Source organism: Gossypium hirsutum, chromosome A11 (assembly GCF_007990345.1).
Source record: "Gossypium hirsutum isolate 1008001.06 chromosome A11, Gossypium_hirsutum_v2.1, whole genome shotgun sequence".
NCBI classification, from domain to species: Eukaryota; Viridiplantae; Streptophyta; class Magnoliopsida; order Malvales; family Malvaceae; genus Gossypium; species Gossypium hirsutum.
Genome location: NC_053434.1, coordinates 92484064 through 92503263, shown reverse-complemented (window position 1 = coordinate 92503263; position 19200 = coordinate 92484064). Strand labels below are relative to the sequence as shown.

The following is a 19200-nucleotide window of genomic DNA, read 5'->3' as shown; positions in this document are numbered from 1 at the left end:
TGGACTAGGTGATTTGGATAAATCGCTTGTGGTAATATCATCTTTGACCGCTGAAAGATATTTGAGAAAAGGGTATGAGGCTTATCTAGCCTTTATGTTGAATACTCAAGTTTCCGAGTCGAAGATTGAATCAGTACCAGTAGTTTGTGAGTTTATAGATGTTTTTCCGAAAGAGTTGCCCGGATTACCTTCAGAGAGAGAAGTCGAGTTTGGTATCGAGTTGGTTCCTGGCACGACACCAATCTCGATCGTACTGTAGAAAATGGTCCCCACTGAGTTGAAAGAGTTGAAAGTACAGTTGCAAGAATTAACAGATAAGGGTTTTGCTAGACTGAGTTATTCACCATGGGGTGCTCCGGTACATTTTGTGAAAAAGAAAGACGGGTGGATGAGATTATGTATCGACTATAGACAGCTTAACAAAGTAACAGTAAAGAACAAGTATCCCTTGCCGAGGATTGATGATCTTTTTGATCAATTGAGAGGAGCCAATGTATTTTCTAAAATAGATTTGAGGTCGGGTTACTACCAGTTAAGAGTCAAGGAACAGGATGTACCTAAGACTGTGTTTCGGATGAGATATGGGCATTACGAGTTTCTTGTTATGCCTTTTGGATTGACAAATGCCCCAGCGGTATTTATGGACTTGATGAACCGTATCTTCCGACCATATTTGGATAGGTTTGTCATCGTTTTTATTGATGACATCTTGGTTTATTCGCGTAACGAGAGTGAGCATGCAGAGCTTTTGAGAACTGTGTTATAGACCTTAAGAGATAAGCAACTCTATGCCAAGTTCAGTAAGAGCGAGTTTTGGCTCAATGAAGTAGGATTTCTAGGACAAATTGTGTTGGGTGTCGGAATCAGAGTTGACCTAAGTAAAGTCTCAGCTATTGTAGAATGGAAACTGCCGAGGAATGTAACAGAGGTTCATAGCTTCTTGGGGCTAGCATGATGCTATAGACGATTTGTAAACGAGTTCTCTATGATAGCTACACCGATAACAAGGCTACTACAGAAAGATGTCAAATTTGAATGGGCAGAGGAATGCCAATAGAGTTTCGAGAAACTAAAGGCTTTGTTGACCGAAGCCCTAATTTTAGTGCAACCGGAGTTGGGCAAAAAATTGGTGGTTTATAGTGACACCTCTCTAAATGGTTTAGGGTGTGCTCTCATGCAGGAAGGAAATGTTATAGCCTATGCCTCGAAACAACTAAAACCTCACGAGACAAATTATCCGACCCATGATTTAGAGCTAGCAGCTGTGGTGTTCGTACTGAAGATTTTACGACACCATTTGTATGGTGAGAGATGCCGAGTATTTACCGATCACAAGAGTCTAAAGTATTTGATGACTTAGAAAGAGTTGAATTTGAGGCAACGGCGATGGTTAGAGCTAATAAAAGATTATGAGTTGATTATCGACTATCATCCGGGAAAGGCGAACGTAGTCGCTGATGCTTTGAGTAGGAAGTCATTGTTTGCCTTGAGAGCCTTGAATGCTCAGTTGACTATATCTAATGATGGGTTGATCCTAACGGAGTTGAGGGCCAGTCTAACTTTTCTTCATGAAATCCGTGCTCAGAAAGATGACGAGAAATTGCAAGCGAAGAGAACTCAATGTGAATCAGAGATTGAGTCAGATTTTCGTATTAGTACTGATGGTTGTATAATGTTCGAAGATAGAATTTGTGTACCCAGGAACAATGAACTTTTTTAGAAGATTTTATGAGAGGCACATGGTAGTTGTTTGTCCATCCACCTGAGTAGTGTAAAAATGTACAATGACCTTAAGAAAATGTATTGGTGGTCGGGTATGAAAAGAGACATTTCAGAGTTCGTCTCCAAATGTCTAGTGTGTCAACAAGTAAAGGCTGAACATCAAGTGCCTTCGGGATTACTTCAGCCTATTATGATTCCCTAGTGGAAATGGGATCGTATCACCATGGACTTCGTGACCCGTTTGCCACTAACCCCAAAAAAGAAAGATGCAATATGGGTTATTGTCAATAGGCTAACTAAGTCAGCACACTTCATACCAGTGCGTACCAACTACTCCCTTGAAAAATTGGCCAACTTGTATGTTTCTGAGATTGTAAGGCTTCACGGTGTGCCGTTGTCAATTTTTTCAGATCGAGACCCGAGGTTTACCTCGAGGTTTTGGAAGAATTTATAAGAGACTTTAGGAACTAAGTTGAGTTTCAGGACGGAATTTCATCCGCAAACTGACGGACAGTCTGAAAGAGTAATACAGATCTTAGTGGACATGTTGAGGTGCTGTGTTCCCGAATTTCAAAGAAGTTGGGAAAAATACTTGCCATTGGTTGAATTCGCCTACAACAACAGCTATCAGTCGAGTTTAAAAATGGCGTCTTATGAGGCCTTATACAGGTGAAAGTGTCGGACGTCCTTATTGTGGACTGAGTTGAGAGAGAGTTAGATTCACGGGGTTGATTTGATCAAAGAGATTGAGGAAAAAGTTAAGGTGAATCATGACTGTCTAAAAGCCACCTCGGATAGATAAAAATCCTACGCGGATTTAAGACGAAAGGAGATGAAGTTTAAAGTCGATGATAAGGTATTTTTGAAAGTTTCTCCGTGGAGGAAAGTCCTCAGATTTGGTAGAAAAGGCAAGTTGAGTCATCGTTTCATAGGACCTTATGAAGTTATCGAGAGAGTAGGGCTTGTTGCCTACCATTTGGATTTGCCACCAGAGTTAGAAAAGATCCATGATGTGTTTCACGTGTCTATGTTACGCCGATACAGATCTGACCCTTCGCATGTAATTGTGCCAACTGAAGTTGAGATTATTCCAGATATGACTTATGGTGAGGAGACGGTCAAGATCTTAGCTCGAGCGGTCAAACAATTAAGAAACAAGAATATACCACTTGTGAAGATTTTGTGGCATAGACATGGAGTCGAGGAAGCCACATGGGAACCTAAAGAGTCTTTGAGAGAGCAATATCCGAACTTATTCACCGGTAAGGCAAGTTGAGTCATCGTTTCATAGGACCTTATGAAGTTATCGAGAGAGTAGGGCCTGTTGCCTACCATTTGGATTTGCCACCAGAGTTAGAAAAGATTCATGATGTATTTCACGTGTCTATGTTACGCCGATACAGATCTGACCCTTCGCATGTAATTGCGCCAACTGAAGTTGAGATTATTCCAGATATGACTTATGGTGAGGAGACGGTCAAGATCTTAGCTCGAGCGGTCAAACAATTAAGAAACAAGAATATACCACTTGTGAAGATTTTGTGGCATAGACATAGAGTCGAGGAAGCCACATGGGAACCTAAAGAGTCTTTGAGAGAGCAATATCCGAACTTATTCACCGGTAAGATTTTCAGGGATGAAAATCCCTAAGGGGGAGAGAAATATAACAACCCAATTTAGGGCCTAGTCAAAACTGTGGTCTCGAGACCATAGATCCGAAGTTAGAAAATTTATTTCATTTCAATTACAAGGTTATAACATGATTATATTAGTGTATGAAAAATTTGGTGGGTCAATTTTTAATGTTGGTGAGCCCGATTGTGAAAAAGGATTAAATCGCAGAAAAGGAAAAAGTTGCATTTTAGTACCTTAATGTGTCAATTAGTTAGAGAACTTAAATTGAGGGCTTTAAAGGGCAATTAAACCCTTTTTCTATAGCATGGTCGGCCATAGGGGGACAAAATGTAGGAGAAGGTCAAAACTAGGTGAAGCTTATGTCACCAATTTTGACTAATGTGTTATATAATAATAAAAAAAGGAGAAGCTATCATTTTTCTCTCATCTTACCTGAAATTATCAGCTATTTTTGGGGTTTTAAAGCTTCAAAAATTGCATCAACTTTAAGCCCTCTCAAGTAAGTGATTTTGATAATTTCTCTTGATGATTTTTATATTTTTGTACTCCTTGAAGCATAAGCTTTCAAATGAGAGGATTATTGTGCATAATAAACAAGATTTTAGAGTTTTACCATGATTGTAATTGTGATAGTTTCTGATTTTTTATGGAGGAATATGAGTCCTAGTTGTGTTATAAGCAACTTTTGTGAAAGGTGTTAGCATAAAAACACCTAAAGGGACTATTTTGCATAAGTTGTAAAATAGTTGATAAGTGTGTAAAATAGTGAGAATTTGAGATTTCTATAGTAGTAAAAAGAGTTTATCTAGGCTTGAAATACGAAGAAATTCGATAAAAATCGATTTTTAAGCATAGAGGTAAAATGGTCATTTTGCCAAGGTTTAGGGGCAAAATGGTCATTTTACCAAAGATGTGAATTTATGAATGCCTAATTGTAATTAGTGACTAAATGAGTGCATTTTTTTTATTATAGATCAAGATTTTCCAAAGCTGAGCCTAGATCGGGGCAAAGCCAAGCAATCCGATTAAGCTGACTAGTCAAGTACTTTTTGTAAATCGAGGTAAGTTGTATATAAATAGTACACTATATTGTTAATGCATGTATTCAATTTTTATTGATCTAATATAGCATGAATTTCTAGAATTTGAAATGAGTATGCATATTAATGATTGAAATAGTAGAAAGATTCAGTGAGAACCCCAGGAAATAAACCGGATATTCAAGTCATAACATTGGGTTATGTGAGAGCTAGTGTAAGACCATGTCTGGGACATGGCATCGGCGTAGAGATGAGTGCCAGTGTAAGACATGTCTGGGACATGCATCAGCCTCGATGATGGTAGCCAGTGTAAGACGTGTCTGGGACATGCATCGACTAAGCATCGTGCTAGTGTAAGACATGTCTGGGACATGCGTTAGCACATATATACGAAAGCTAGTGTAAGACCATGTATGAGGCATGGCATCAGCCTCGATAAAGATAGCCAGTGTAAGACCATGTCTAGGACATGGCATCAGCAACTTAACCCATGTTTGAGGCTTATAGAATATCCTGTAGTATTCCAAAAGGTTCAACTTTAAAAGTTAATGAATAGATTTAATAAGGAATAGATTTAATAAGGAAAGTATGATAATGTTGTGAGTGTTACAGGTACCTATTTAGTATGCATGAGTAATGAGCTCAATTAGAAAATGTGGCTCGAGTAGACGGTAATGAGTAAGTCAAATTTATGCTACCTTTGAGCTATGAGCACGATGATAAATGGTGAAATTGTTGTTGTATATTTATTTATATGCAACTTACTAAGCTTTATGCTTACTCTCTTTCCTTTCCCTTTTCTTTTAGTACTGCCAAATTGCTCAAGGATCCCTTGAAGTCATAGATATCGATCACACTATCAGCCATAATACTCGGTATAGTTTGGTTTATATTTTTTATTGTGGCATGTATAGGGCTAGACTAGGATGTTGTATTATTGAGAAATTGTTTATGTATATTGGCTTAAGTTAAAAGCCCTTCATTTTGTATTAAGTCTAGATAATGGCTATTATTCTTTTTTGTAAATGCATATGATGTTCCTTCTATGGATGAATTGATGTCTTTTAGGGTGGAATAGTAGATTAAAATGATCTTGTGTAGGCTGAGCAAAATGGGTGACAAAATGGCTTGGAATGGCCTCCTTTTGTCCACACGGGCGTGTGTCTAGGCCGTGTGTGACAAATGGCTCACTCCCATGGGTGTGTGTTTTAGCCGTGCGTCCCCTGCACTAAAACCTTTTAGCCAATGTTGTACACAAGTAGGCCACACGGGCGTGCCTAGAGGTGTGCATGGGCCAGGCTACCCGACCCGGTCCGGCCCGAAGGCCCGCTTGAAAAATGGGAGGGTTTGGGTAAAAATATAGGCCCGAAATATGGGTTTGGGCAAAAAAATGAGGCCCGTTTAGAAAATGGCCTGGGCTCGGGTAAAAATTTTTTGGCCCGGGCCCGAATTATATACTAAATATATATATTTTATTTTTAATCATATTTACAATTTATTTTCAATTTTAATATAATCACTTTTTATTATATTTTCAATTTGTGTATTGTTTTAAGAATTGTTTTAGTATAATTTTTTATTTGTTTCTTGTTTTAATATTTGTTTTAAATGTATTTGATTTATTATATTTTAAAATTTTTTATTTAATGAAATAAGCTAACAAAACTAATATAGGTGGTGCCGGGCCGAGCTCGGGCTTAACAATTTTATTTCGAGACGGGCTTGGACAAATTTTTAGGCCCATATTTTGGGCTGGGCTTGGCCCAGGCCTAGAAAATGGGCCTAAAATTTTGTCTGAGCCCTGCCCGAACCTGAATCGGCCCTGCCCGTGCACACCTCTAGGCGTGCCCCATGGCCGTGTCTTAAAGTCAGTATCATACACAGGCAGGTCACACGGGTGTATGCCATGGTCGTATGTTGAAGTCAGTGTTACACACGGGCGAAGGGCATGGGCTTGCCTGAACCACACGGGCGTGTGGAGGCTAAAGCAAAAATTTTTCCAAGTTTTTCTTAAATCCTCGGTGTGGTCCCGACCATCTTGAATGTATGTTTTGGGCCTTGTAAGCTCATTTAAGAGATAGATTGCTTATGAAACGAAAAGTTTTAATTTGATCAAGATTTTACAACCTGATTTTCTAAGGTTGAATGAGTTTAAGTTAGGTAATACCTCAAACCATATTCCGGCGTTTGAAATGGGCGAGGGGTGTTACAGAAAAAATTTTACTTAAATATTTTTCGCCGGCTAAAACAGCCAAATTGAGAAATGATATCTGTTCTTTTGTGCAGATGGATTTAGAAACTCTTTATGATGTATGGGAGAGATACAAGGATCTTTTGAGAATGTGCCCTCACCATGGGTTACCTTTATGGTTACAGGTTTAGACTTTTTACAACGATGTGAACCCCTCAACTAGGCAACTGATCGATGCAGCCACCGGTGGAACATTAAACAACAATACACCTAAAGAGGCTTATGAATTTATTGAAGAGATGTCACTGAATAACTATCAGTGGCAAGTCATGAGAACAAAACTGACAAAAGCAGCTGGTGTTTTCAACCTCGACGCGGTCACTATGCTATCAAACCAAGTAGAGCTTTTAAATAAAAAGATTGATGATTTATATGGTTCTACTCAGGTACATCCAGTAATGAGATGTGATTCAAATGGAAGAATGCACAACCCAGATTATCCGCCCTTCAACCCTGGCACCGAGGAGGAACAAGTCCACTATATTGGTAATAACTCTAGACCTCAAAATAACACGTATAGTAACACTTATAATGCAGGTTGGAGGAACCACCCCAATCTCTCGTAAGGTTGTAACACCCTCTAACCCTTATTCATCCTCGGAACAGGATTACAAGGCATTACTGGTCTGTATAGTTCAATTACAGTCATTTATTAAAATAAATGTTTCTAACCCTGCAAATTAAAACTTCAACCAATACAATTTGCCAACATTCAAATAATCCAAATACACTTAAATATACTCAAATCTTACCAATCTAAAACATTTTATAACCTATCCAATGAATTTTTTTAAGTATATCACTTACTTTATTAATTATTTCAACTTCAGACTATATACCATTGCCAATCATAATTTACTTATTTCATCAACACTTTTACAACCTAGATGACTATCATAAGACATCCTAGGTACATGCCATTACCAATACTCAACATACTTTACCTCATCAAATTCGGGATCGGCCTGGGATGTTGATTCAACAGTCTAGCCTTAACTTAACTGCGCACGAAAATAAACTGTAAGCTGAGTATGGATATACTCAGTGGTATTTCTATAATCCGAACACCAAATAAAATGAAAATATAACAAACACATAAAAATCATATCACAATTAGAATTATTCAATTATTTAATTCGTAGATAAATTCTTTATAGCTTATTTCATACCTTTTACTTACTAACTTGTATAGCTTTCCGTAATTCGTTCACACGTCATTTTAAAACAATAATATTATTCACTTCTCAATCATTGTTCTATACTTATTCATTTCATTAACAGTTATTATTATTCATATCATATCATTACCTTGCTATTCCAGATAACTTCCACTATATACATTCGATTCATATATCTCAATTCACATTTCAATTCATCAAACGGTATCAAATATCATCAATTCGAACTTCAATCATTTCATGAACCTTTGGTTCATGTTTCAATCTCATATCTCAATTTCAATTCTCAATTCAATTTCCCATTTCATTTCAATAGCTCAATCAATCAAATTTATTCGATTTATCTCTTCATTTATTTATCCCTATTAACAAGACTCAGACCTTGGCGGATACATGGATCCAACCAAGCACAGTAGATTGGCACCCAGTGCCTCATCGGATAGTTTGAAGCAATAGTTGACACCCAGTGTCTCATCGGCCTAGCCAAAGTAAAGTTGGTACCCAGTACCTCATCGAATCTATCCGAAGAAATATAATGACACCCAGTGTCTCATCGACTCGAGGTCGAAGTATCCCTGAACACTTCCAATCCTATGGCGTGCCAACTATATCCGACCTAGCTCGATACTGTTAATAGGGTATCTAAATCACATTTAATCTTTTTTCAATCACAATTTCTCACATTTTCAATTCAATCATTTTTTCACCTTTCAATCATTATTTAATCCATTTATTTACACATTTTTCACAATAATCATATCAATTTCATCATATTCTCAATCATTAAATTTTTCAATATAGCATACATTCAATATTAAATTTTTACCTCATTCACATATATCATATAAATTCAATTCAGTTCAATCAATATAAATTCAATAAATTCATTATATATTAAATCAATCCATTTCAACTATAAAACACAATAATTCTAACACTAACAATTTCTATATGAAATAAATAAAAATACAACAATTAAAGACTAAGTTCGGATTATAGAAATACAAACCGTAATTTTCGAGCTATCCTTCGTCGACTTTATCTTTTCCTTGCTTAGCCGCGATTTTTCAGCATAACACTAGCTACGGAAATTAATTAAATATTATCAATACACTACCATTCAATTTTCATATTGAATATTTCAATTTCTATCCAACTTTTGCCTTAATTCCAACTTAGTCCCTAAATCGAGACTAACTTTTATTCTTCACATTTAACTCAATATTTCTATTCAATTTCCACTTTAAACTAATTTCTAATTTCTAATTTCAGCATAAAACCATAATTTTGAAATTATTTCAATTTAGTCCCTACTATTCAAAACTTATGAATTACTTTACAATTTAATTCTTATTTCATTCTTAACTTGAATTTCTATCAATTTAACCCTTAATTCATCATTTTATTCAATATGAACAATGTCTAATAATTAACTATCTTTCAAAATATCAACTTAACTTCATCAAAATCTTGTTCCAAGGCTTCTAAAACATCAAAATTAAGTAAAAAGGGCTAAATTAACTTATTAAAGTTTAAAGCTTCAAAACTTCAATTCCTCCTTTTCTCTCTTTCTCTTTTTCCTTCTTTCTTTCCCTTCTCTGTTTTCGTTCTTCATTCTGTTTCTTTTTCTTTATTTTTTTTACTTTCGTTTTATATATATATAATAACAATAATAACTATAATAACATATCTATTTAATATCCAATATCTATTTTACATTTGTATACATATATATTATTACACTTGTCTTCTTTTATTTATTATTTATTATATAAATATCTTTTACTTATATAATAAGTAAATATACATGTATTTTACAAATATATGTATATTAGTATCATACATGGCACCATATACACCATACATTTGTCTTAATTTAATATATTTATCACATAAAATCTTATAATATAATTATTTAATTAATAATTATCTTTTGTAAATAATAAATATCTATTAATACTTAAATACAAGTATTACAATTGTATGTATTTTTATTTATACTCTTGTATCAAATCATATCCACACATTTGTCTTTATTTAATTTATTCATCACATAATATCAATTTAATAATAATAAATACATTAATATTTACTTAAATAATAAGTAAATACATACAAATATTACAAATGTATGTACAATATTTATTACACATGTATTTTATTTTTACCATACACTTGTCTTTCTTTCTTTTATTTATTTAATAATAATTAATTTAATTAATTTAAAATCTTAAACGAATAAAAAAATCCAATAAAAATCTTAGATTTTATCTAAGATTGCCGCCACATCTATAGTAAATTGGCTTAATTTCCATTTTGGTCCTTTTTATTTTCTTTTAATCTACAATTAAACTTTCACATTTCATTCAATTTAATCCTTTTTTCTAATTATCCTTAATTTAAGCTAATTCACTTCATTAAACTTTAATTAACCATTCACTTAACTTCGTAAATATTTTTAATAAATATTTACGAATTCATTTTTCAGAAACAGAGACCCGAAAATATACTTTTCCGATAATGGTAAAGTTCAGGTCATTACAAGGGTGGTCAAGGAAATCAAAGCCCACGACATCCCTCAGAAACTCATTTTCAGAAAACCGAAACAACACGTAAGAATCAACAAGCATCGATCCAATGGCTCGAAACTCAGATAGACCAGCTTGCTAAATTGATTTCTGAACGACCACAAGGTAGCTTACCGAGTAATACTGAATCGAACCCAAAGGAACAGCTCAATGCGATTACCGTTCGAGATAATGAAGGGTTAGTTGAACTTGAACCAGAATCGAAGCAAGGGATTGTGGTAAGTAAAGGTAAAGGTGAGGTGGACCACAGTGATCGAAAACCGGTAAGTAAAGAGTGCAAACCTCGTGTGCCATACCCCAGTGCGACAAGGAAAGACCACACGGACAAACAATTTGGTTAATTCCTTAAATTATTAAAAAAATTACATATTAACTTACCATTAATTGAAGCTCTTTCGCAGATGCCGAACGTAGTTAAATTTTTAAAGAAGCTTTTAGCAAATAAATGATGAGGCGTCGCATGTGGTGTTAAGTGTAGTTTGCTTAGCCATTCTACAGAATAAGTTACCCAACAAATTGAAAGATCCAGGGAGTTTTACGATTCCTTGTTTAATTGGTAGCCTAGATGTTAATAGTGCATTGGCTGATTTAGGGGTAAGCATTAACGTCATACCCTATAAAATTTTTAAACAACTAGGTCTTGGGAAACCCAAACAAACTAGGATGTGCATTTAATTGGCAGATAAAACAATCAGATTTCCTAGGGGTATTATTGAAGATGTACTTGTTAAAATTGACAAATTTATATTCCCGATTGATTTTGTTGTTCTAGACATGGAAGAGGATAGTGACATACCTTTGATTTTAGGACGACCCTTTTTAGCAACTGCTAGAACTATTATTGATGTTGGTACAGGTGAACTCACACTTTGTGTGGGTGATGAAACAATCACTCTTCAAGCTCGTAATTTGAGAAACACATCAAATATTGAGGGTGGTTGTATAAATCATGCTACTAATACTGATCATGTGGTGCAACCTTCTTTGCAGAAAACACGTTCGAAGAGCATAAATGAGCCATGTTCAAGTAACAACAAAGGACCCATCTATGAAGAAAAAAAGGCTACAGATCGAGAAACTAGATGAATGGCAGACATAGAAACCGAGAACACACGATAAACCAAAACCATGCCATGACGGACTCAATGTTTCACCAAATCAACTTAAGGTTGGAGACAAAGTATTATTAGATGTAGCAGACCCTCGTATTACCACTTCTGAACCTAATGGAGCAATCCCTCTTACGGTACTTAACATTTCCCATACGGTACAGTCGAGGTAACCCATTCTAAATTCAGCACGTCTAAGGTAAATAGTACTCGTTTAAAACCTTATTTTCATAAAATTGATAGCAGGAATGAGTAATGTAAACTCCTCGCACCATCATGACCACGCAACAGAGAGGTAAGTCAAGCTTAGACTATAAATAAGCGTTTTTCGGGAGGCAACCCAAGCATTAACGGTGTTGATTTCTTTAAATTTTAGTTTTTAACATCTAAATCATTAACAGAGTCTTTGAACACAGGTTTTCCAAATCCACATGGCCAGGCACACGGGCGTGCCTTAGGCTGTGATCATACCACGCCGGCGACACGCCGTGCAATACGACTGTGTGAAAACAGAGTAAAATTTTTCCCAAAACACGAGATTCGATACGTTGCCACGACCGTGCGACATAGCCGTGAACAATCCTGTCAAATCGACACGGGCGTGTAACACGCCTGTATCTATAAGTCATGGTAGAAACAGAAAAATTAACGCGGCGTGTGACACGCCCGTGCCCACCACCCGTGGTCGAAACTGTCAAAATAACATGGGCGTGCGCATATATACATGGGTGTGGGAGAAGCGAACGGCGTGGGAGAAGCGAACGAAGCAAGACATGGCCGTGCGACACGGCCATGTGCACCAACACGCCCAAAGAACACGGGCATGGGCTGAATTCCAGATGCGCCCAAAGTTGAAAACCACGAAACAAACAGGCTGAAATAAAGGTACACGGGCGTGCTTAGTTTACTATTATTTTTATTTTTATTTTTATTTCTATTTTATTTAAAATTCCTTTATCTCTTATTTATTTTTGAAGACTTCTCTTTTATATTTCAAACTCTGCTTATCCTCATGGTTTTTATCGAATTATCCCTTAATTCTCTTTCACAGTGGTGTTTACTTTCTCAGAATTATGCCTTTCACAAGTTTTACCTACAATTCTCACTCTCACTAATCCAAGGATATCATCCACAATTTCAGGGCAGTTTCGCTTCTCTCCCTCTCTTTTGATATTATCCTTATATTGCTTTGAACATTGAGGACAATGTACATCTTAAGTGTGGGGAGGTCATTTACGTGATTATTAGAAAATCCTGAATTTTTATCTTGTTCTCAAATAATTTTCTCATATCATTATTAGAGTAAATTTTGATTGATTTATAATTTTCATTGATATGTTTTGAATTAAATCATAGGTAATTGTGCATTGATTGCTTAAACTTTAAGACATTAGAGAATCAAGTATGATAAGTTGAAAATTTTGAGAATTGAGATTGTTAGGTTGTTTCCCTGAATTGAGGTATTATCTTGAAGTTTTGAATCTACAAGATTGACATCAAATACCCATAATTTCTGTGAGATTTTGAGCCTTTTAGAGCATATATCCTTCTTGCTCACCGATTTCATTTATTATGAGTGTCAACATTGATTTGTTATTCTAGAACTTGCATGGATTATACATGTCAAGACCACACCATTGATTTGATATACTAAAATGATAAAGGCACTTAGATTTTAACCTATTTTTTCCCCTCATAAAAAGCCTAGCTACACAATTGACCCTTAGTGAACCCCTTAGAGCTTAACAAACTATTTTTTTAATTAACCCTAAATTTTAACCCATAACTTAACCCTTTTTAATTCATTAAGAATTTTCCCTATTTTTATTAACTCCCTTTTTATCGAGATTTAATTTGATTTATTACCTAACTAGGTTCGTTCTTTTTAGTCCCTGAATTATTTCTTATTATTTACTTTCCACATTTATGCTTATTCTAAAAAAAAACATACATACATACATACATATTAGTAGTAATTTTTTGTCTTTGAGCTTAAGTATTTAATTCCATGTTCTGAGAATGAAGCTCATGTTTATTCAATTGGTGTTAGTTATTTTTCCAGTTAGGTAATTTATCAAGTTAATCTCGATTCTAACCGTTTCTTTTTCAGCCTTTATCCACACCTTTAACCCAAAGCCCCGTTACAACCCTTCAATGACCTTTTGATTTGTGTATCATCTCATTTATAGTGGTGGAGATTTGATTTTCATGCAAGCCTATGGTAATAATTCATGTTTGACTAATGAATGCTTAATTTGAACTTTAAACACATTGAGTGATTTGAGTGAACCTTTAGTGAGGATGCCAACCATTGTCAATTCAGAATCAAAGATAATTACTTAGATAAAGGGGGATGCCTATAATTTTATGATTAAAATGTTCGACTTTGACTATTTGAAACTTTAATGTTCTTTTAGTTAAATTTTCATTGCATGACTACTTGTGGATTATTTTGAAACATTATTGATGAGGATTATAAGTTGAGAAGAATTTATTTGATTGTGAGTTGAGTATTTTGCTTGAGGACAAACAAACGCTTAAGTGTGGGGATATTTGATAAGTCGTAATTTATACATATTTTATCCCATGCTTAGCACATTTTTGGATGAATTATCATTAGATTTTTGGAATTTGATGCTCCTAATCCTTTAAATTCATGTCTTATACTTAGGTGAGTATAGGAGAGTAAAAATAGCGAGAAATAGCCCAAAAATAGAGAAAATGGGTCAACGTGGGAAATCAACACGGCCTGGACTTCCTCACACGAGTAGACCACACGCCCGTGTCTATTTAATAGACTTTAATACGGCTTAAACCACCCCATACGGGTGTGTCACACGGGCGTGTCCCTGTCGAGCCCAAGTCTAATTCTATTCGGAAAAGGGCACTTTTGAGGGTTTGGAAGCATTCTAAAGCCTATATAAACACTCTAGAATAGGATTAAAGGGAACACACGGAGTAGGAGGCAAGGAATTACTCGAACAAAGCTGATTGATCCATCTCAGAAGCCGGATTCTCCTTCAAGACTGAAGATCTCCCTTCAATTTCCTTTTTTGGGTTTCTTTATGTTTTGTTATTACTATTCTTTTGAGATGTTTTCTTTTACATATATGAACTAAATCCCCTAAATACCTAAGGGGAATGAAACCTAAGATAGATCTTGTTACTATTTTCTGAATTATATGATAAATACTTGATTTGCTCTTAATTATGTGTTCTTGATTCTTGCTTTAATATTTCAGGATATTAATTCAAGTATTGATGTGCTTATTCAGAGGAGCAAAAGTCCCTGTCTAAGAGTAGATCTACCATAATTAAGCGGTGTTGATTGCACCCCTAGACATAGGGTGACATAAATCTACCGGATTAGGGTCAAACCTAATAAGGGAATCCATAGATCGAGTTAATACAACACTAGAGGTTTTAATTAGAAAGAGATTTCAATTAATCAACCTAGGGTTAGACGTTGTTAGTCTCGAGAGAGATAATAATATAAATTAGAGATTTCTATGGATCAAGTCAAGTGAATAAATCATCTAATTCAGAGTCAAATAACAAGTGAAGTCTAGGTGGATTTTTCCTTGGGTATTGTCTAAATCAATCAATTTTCCCATAAGTATTTCCCCAATTTAATTCCTGTGCATTCTTAGTTTAGTTAATTAGTTTAGATAAAGCAAATTCCCTTATTTTTAGGCTAAATAAAAAAAAGGTTAATACTAGTATTTTTAGTTCCTGTAGGTTCGACATTCCGGTCCTACTATAAGCTATACTACTGTTCGATAGGTGCGCTTGCCTTTATCGTGATAATAGTTAGTTTTCAAGTACGATCAATCATAAATATAAAGTTTATCAAGCACATCATACACCAATTTCAAAATTTATGCACTTTAGTTCCTATGTTAAAAAATTAACAATTAAACTTTACAAACTAGTCCTTTTTCATATCTAAGCTTAAAATCTAACAAACTCACACCAATTTCATCAAGTATTCATCAGTGGCAAATTTTAAAAACTTTAATAGTTTTAAAAATTGGTGCATGAGATAGTTAAATTAAGCTCTCAGAACCTTAAAACATAAAAATTACAAGAAAATGACTAAATTAAACATACCAATTTTAGGCCGAGATTTTGAAGCTTGAAACACCCCAGATCGAGCAGGTCTAAAGTTTGATGTGTAGTTGTAATAGTTAGTATAACATGGTGTTATTTGTCCAAATTATTATTTTGGTGCATATGTGTGGTCGTTTAGTAACTGCCACATGAATAAGTAAGAATCCGATTTCATGATATTCTACCCTGTATTAAGAAGAAATCCAAGTTAAGAGATTAAGGGAAAGTATTGTGGTTAAGAATAAACTGGTTAAAGTAACCAGATACTAACTATATTAGATTTTCATTGATGTTTTCTTAGAAGTTGTAAACCATTAATTAAGAAAATTCTAAAAGAGTGTGACACGTTTCGAGTTCCACTTTGGAGACATAGGTCTTATATATGTCCATATGGGTTTGAAAAAAAATGATTTCTTTCTTTCTTCCTTTATAGTGTTGTTGTTGCTTCTCTTTAGAGTTGATTATGGTTTTCTCTCGTTAAGCTAGAAAAAAATTATCTAATTTGAAGTAGTGGATTATTCATTCATGGATAAGTATTACTATTATGCATGTTGAGTTTTGAAAGAGTAAGTCTGTTAGAAGTAGTTGAATAGTAAGATAAAGGTACAACACTTTGCATGGGGATTGTCAATGTTTGTGATGATGGTAAAATGTATATGAATGGATTTTAATGGTTTTTCTATGTTCTATAAGCAGTGGTTGCTACCAATTACTTAATAGATGTTTGGAGTGGAGTGGAGCTGTTGTAGGTGAATAATAAGTGTCAAAAGTAACATGTATTAATCTCATTTTAATACATTTTTGGATGACTAATTGATGCAAAATGGTGAATTTTATGCTCCTAATCCTTTAAATTCATGTTTTTTATACTTAGGAGAGCATTTGGGAGCAAAACGAGCAAAAATAGATCCAAAATCAGATAATTAGAGTAGATTTCAAGAGCCATACAGGTTGGGCCTTCCCATACCTACTCGATACGTGGCCTTGTGAGCCCCACGAGCCACCACACTGCCATGTACCAGACCGTGTTGATTTTGTGAGCTGTATTCTGAACACATGGAAAAACTCAATTTTTAGGTTTTTCAGGCATTTTTAAGACCTATAAATACCAAATATAATAGAGGAAAGAGAGCCGTTAGAGATTATTGAAGACGCCATTAAAGTCAACTCTAAAGTATATTTCCATCAAGATTGAAGATATCCTTTTAATTTCTTTGAATTTTATTATGAGTTTTTTTTATTTCTTGTGGTTATATTGAATTTGAGATGTTTTTATTTGCGATTATGAACTAATTTTCTAAATACCTAGGGGAGATGAACCCTATGATGAATTCTGTCATTTGATTTCATTTTTACACAATAAATACTTGAATCTTGTTCTTAGTTATGTGTGCTTATTTTTAATTCATGTTTGATGTGCTTAAATCAGAAGAGGAAAAGTTCTTGTTTAAGAGTAGATCTAGCATAATTGAGTGGAGTTACATGCAATCCTAGAGATAGGACGACATAAATCTACTGGATTAGAGTCAAATCTAATAAGGGGATTCATAGATAGAGTTAATGTGATAATAGGAGTTTTAATTAGAAAGAAATTTTAATTAATCAACATAGACTTAGTTGCTCTTACTCTTGAAAGAGATATTAGAATGATATAGGGATTTCCACGGGTCAAGATATTAAGTGAAGAAATTGTTTAATTCAGATTGATGATGACAGATGCAATCTAGGTGGATCCTTTCCTGGGTATTGTCTTGCTTCTTGGTTATCATTCAATTATTTTCCCTATTTGTTCTTTGTCATGTTCTTAGTTAATTAATTTAGTTAATTTTAGGGTAAATCAATCATTCCAATTTATCGGTTAAATAATAGAAAGATAGTAATTACTAGTACTTTTAGTCTTCGTAGGAACAATATCTTGCTCACTGTAGCTATACTATTTATCGATAGGTGCACTTGCCCTTGTCGTATTTTTAGTTGGTTTCATGGACATCAAATTTTTGGCGTCATTGTCGGGGACTGAAATATTAGGAAAACTTTATTTTTATTAATTTATCCATTTTTTATTTTATTTTTTAATTTAATATTTATATTTTAATATTTTTGTTTGTTTGATTCTAACAGATTCTTTTGGTTTATGACTAGAGAAAACCCGTTGGAACCAATAATTTTTTATAGTTAGATTGAAAGAATTGCTCGAAGAAATCATAGAAACGTTAGAGAAGCAAGGCAAAATGAACAAAGTATAGTACATGATCAAGAGGAAAAGAATATTACTATAGAGATGGGTGATAATCAAAATAATCAGCTACCTCCTACATATCATGGTCTTCATACTATGTATGATTATGCTAAACCCACTTTGATTGGGGCTAAATCGAGTATTGTGAGACCGACTATTGCTGCAAACAATTTTAAACTAAAGTCGAACATAATTCAGATGGTACATCATTATGTACAGTTTGTTGGTTTGTAAGATAAAGATCTGAATACTCATTTGGCTAACTTTCTAGAGATTTATGACACAGTCAAGATTGATGGCATTTCTAATGATGCCATACACTTATGGTTGTTCCTATTCTCTTTGAGGAGCAAGGCAAAATAGTGGTTAAATTCTTTACCACGAGGTTCTATCACTACATGGGCTCAAATGACCGAGAAGTTTCTGTTAAAATACTTCCCATCGACTAAAACAACTAAGTTAAGGAATGATATCTCTCCTTTTGCTCAAATTGATTTGGAGACATTGTATGATGCATGAGAGAGATTTAAGGATCTATTGAGAATGTGCCATCACTATGGGCTGCCTTTGTGGTTGCAAGTTCAAACATTTTACAATGGTTTGAATCCCTCGACTAGGCAGTTAATTGATGCAGCAACTGGTGGAACACTGAATAATAAAACACTTGAGGCAGCTTATGAGTTTATTGAGGAGATGGCACTGAATAACTATTAGTGGCAACTCATGAAGATAAAACCGATGAAAGCATCCAGTATTTTTAATCTAGATGCTGTTGCTATGTTGTCAAGCCAGGTGGAAGCACTGAATAAGAAAATTGATGGTTTGAATTTTTCTACGTAGGTGAGTCCAATGATGCAATGCGATGTGAATGGAGTGGGGATGATTAATTCAGAATGTTTACCCTTTGGTTCTAGCACGGAAAACAAGCAAGTCAACTTTATAGGTAACAATTCTAGAACTCAAAATAACCCTTATAGCAATAACTATAATGAAGGTTGGAGAAACCATGCAAATTTCTCTTGGGGTGGGTAAGGAAATCAAAGGTCACAACCCCTTCCTGGTTTTCAGTAACCTTATTAGCAAGAGAAGAAACCAAACCTTGAAGAGATGTTGGCAAAATTTATTTCGGTGTCAAAAACTTGATTTCAGAACATTGAGACAACTTTGAAAAATCAGCAAGTCTCGATTCAAGGGCTTGAAAATCAAATTATACAACATAGAAAATTAGGTTCAGAAAGACCATAAGGTAGCTTACCTAGCAATACTGAAACTAACCCAATGGAGCAACTTCACGCAATCACTGTTCGAAGTGTTGAAGGGTTAGTCGA

General features: G+C 34.6%; 2 non-coding genes across 2 annotated transcripts; both read right to left on the bottom strand.

Moving 5' to 3' along the window:
* Window positions 1-6650: 6650 nt before the first annotated feature.
* LOC121210316 (small nucleolar RNA R71) lies at window positions 6651-6757 on the bottom strand. Its single transcript, XR_005905430.1, has one exon. It is a non-coding gene; the product is annotated as a small nucleolar RNA R71 (small nucleolar RNA).
* Window positions 6758-18328: 11571 nt separating this feature from the next.
* LOC121210171 (small nucleolar RNA R71) lies at window positions 18329-18435 on the bottom strand. The gene has a single exon (XR_005905299.1). It is a non-coding gene; the product is annotated as a small nucleolar RNA R71 (small nucleolar RNA).
* Window positions 18436-19200: the final 765 nt, after the last annotated feature.